Source organism: Macrobrachium nipponense, chromosome 5, assembly GCF_015104395.2.
Source record: "Macrobrachium nipponense isolate FS-2020 chromosome 5, ASM1510439v2, whole genome shotgun sequence".
Taxonomy (NCBI): Eukaryota; Metazoa; Arthropoda; class Malacostraca; order Decapoda; family Palaemonidae; genus Macrobrachium; species Macrobrachium nipponense.
In genome coordinates this window covers 62,703,513-62,706,012 of record NC_061107.1, presented here as the reverse complement: position 1 = coordinate 62,706,012, position 2,500 = coordinate 62,703,513, and positions in this window count along the sequence as shown.

Sequence of the window (2,500 nt, the reverse complement as noted above, 5' to 3'; positions counted from 1 at the left end):
TCACAATGTTCCTGTGTGGGCCTTTTTGGGGGGTGTCTTCTACAAATGATTGCACTTTATGAAAAGCGGCTTTAATTTCTGCCGTTTTTTTTTTTTTTTGTATGTAATATGTACGTACATACACTTTAAAAACTATGCGTACGTACTACAACGTAACTATCCAAGGAAGATTGCTTCTGCCTACGTACTTTTTCACAATGTTCCTGTGTGAGCCTTTTCGGGGGGTGTCTTCTACAAATGATTGCACTTTATGAAAAGCTGCTTTAATTTCTGCTGTTTTTTCTTCTTTTTTTGATTTTTTACTTTTTTTTTTTACTTCTTTTACTTTACGTAGTTATAGTTTTTTTTTTTTTTTTTTTTTTTTTTTTACAGATTTTCAACTTTTTCCTTTGCACCTCATGACTCTGTTGGCCCTGATGCTCCATCAAAACCCTGTTCAACCAAAGCTCTCTCTGCAACTGATTTGGGTACTGAATGTTTCGGCTGCTGACCTTCAACATTAAACTGAAGTGCCTTGATTATACGTACACTACATACTGGTATGCATGTTGTAAATGATTGGTCTACACCCTCTGTTCAGCAGGGAGTGGAGATTCTACCAACCTTGCAAAGTTTCCAGTTATCCATGAGAGAGACCTTGATCACTTATCCCATGTGAGAGATCTTGGTCACTTTTTTTTTTTAAATTTTTTTTTTTAAAATTAGTATTACGTACACATTGACGATCCCGAAAACGAATACCACGTGCGTACTATAACAATGCTGGTACAAAGTGGCTGAGCCACGCCACCACGTGTAAATAGTAGATGCATGATGGGAGGGACGCTGGCCAATAGGAGAGAAGGATTTCATAGCGCGACTAGCATCAGGAACCAATGGGAGAGCAGGAGGATGGTGGCGAGTCTACTAGTATACTAAGATGGATTCTCGAAATTGTTATCCGGGCAAATCTCGGACTTTCGGAAACCTTTCGTATCTTGAAAACTTTCGTATGTAGAGCGTTAAATTTTTCATATTGGCTTTCGTATCTCGAGTTTTTCGTAAGTTGAGCCTTTTGTATCTCGAGTTTTTTTGTAAGTTGAGCCTTTTGTATCGATGGTACCACTGTATATATGTATAATATACATAATATGTTTATAATATAAATTAATATATAATAAATATATATATAGATATATATATATATATATATATATATATATATATATCATATAATATATATATATATATAGATAATATATATATATATATATTAGATATATATATATATCTATATATATATATATATATATATATATATATTATATATATATATAAATATAATATATATAAATATAAACATATATAATATATATATTAACATATAGTATATATATATATATATATATATATATAGATATATTCCTATACAATTTTTTAAAGTACAGTGGTACCTGAGATACAAAATTAATCCATTCCGAGGCGCCCTTCGTATCATGAGTTTTCGTATCTTGGAACACATTTTACATGTAAAATGGCTAATCCCTTCCAAGCCCTCCAAAAACACCCCATTAAATTTCCTAATAAAGCTAAATTGACCTATAAACAATGAAATACTACAACAATTTGGACCATTCAATACCTAAATTAAGAATAAAAAAATGCAAAAACCTGTAAATAAAGTGGTATATTAGTGTACAAGAAATATTATTACTGTAACGTAAAATGTGGAAGCTTAACCATTCAAGTGAGGCTATCTCTGAAAGTGGCGGCAGAGAGGAGTAGTGGACAAACGCAGATACGTACACTTAACTTTACAAAACACATTAACAAAACTGTAAACACTTAACTTTACAAAAAACTTAAAATAAAATTTATTTTATCTTTTTTTTATTTCTTTTTTTTTTACATTTCTACATTTCTTTTTTACCTTTTTATACTTTACGTAATTACAATTTCTTCACCACCGAATGGATGCCCAGTCCGTTTACGGAATTTTTTCGAACCACCCATGAGAAGCCTTGAACTCTGGGGTTGCCGTTGATGTTCCCCTCTCTCCGCCCCGTCGTCTTCGGCTTGGGCAATCAAATCGCCCGAAAATAGCGCTGGCCTTCTGGCAGATTGCTGTCTCGGTCATCGTATCGCCATCGATTTCTTTGTCCTCGATCCATACAAGAAGCAGCTTTCCATTTCATTATGAACATGGTTCCTCTTGTTGGACAAAATAGTCACGCCCTTGGAAGGTGTAGCTGCTTTTGATGGCTTCTTCTGCTTAAGGATGGTGCCTATCGTCGACGGATTTCGGCCGTATTCCTTGGCGATCACACTCAACCTCAAGCCAGCTTCATACTTTTTATTATCTCCATTTTTGTCTCCATAGAAAGCATTCTCTTCTTTCTGTGAACTTCAGCAACTTTCTTGGGACTGATGACTATATGTACTGTATGTAATTAAGTTACGTATGTAGTAAGTATACTAATTAGGTTCTCACAACACGATAAAGTAGCACAACACCATAATA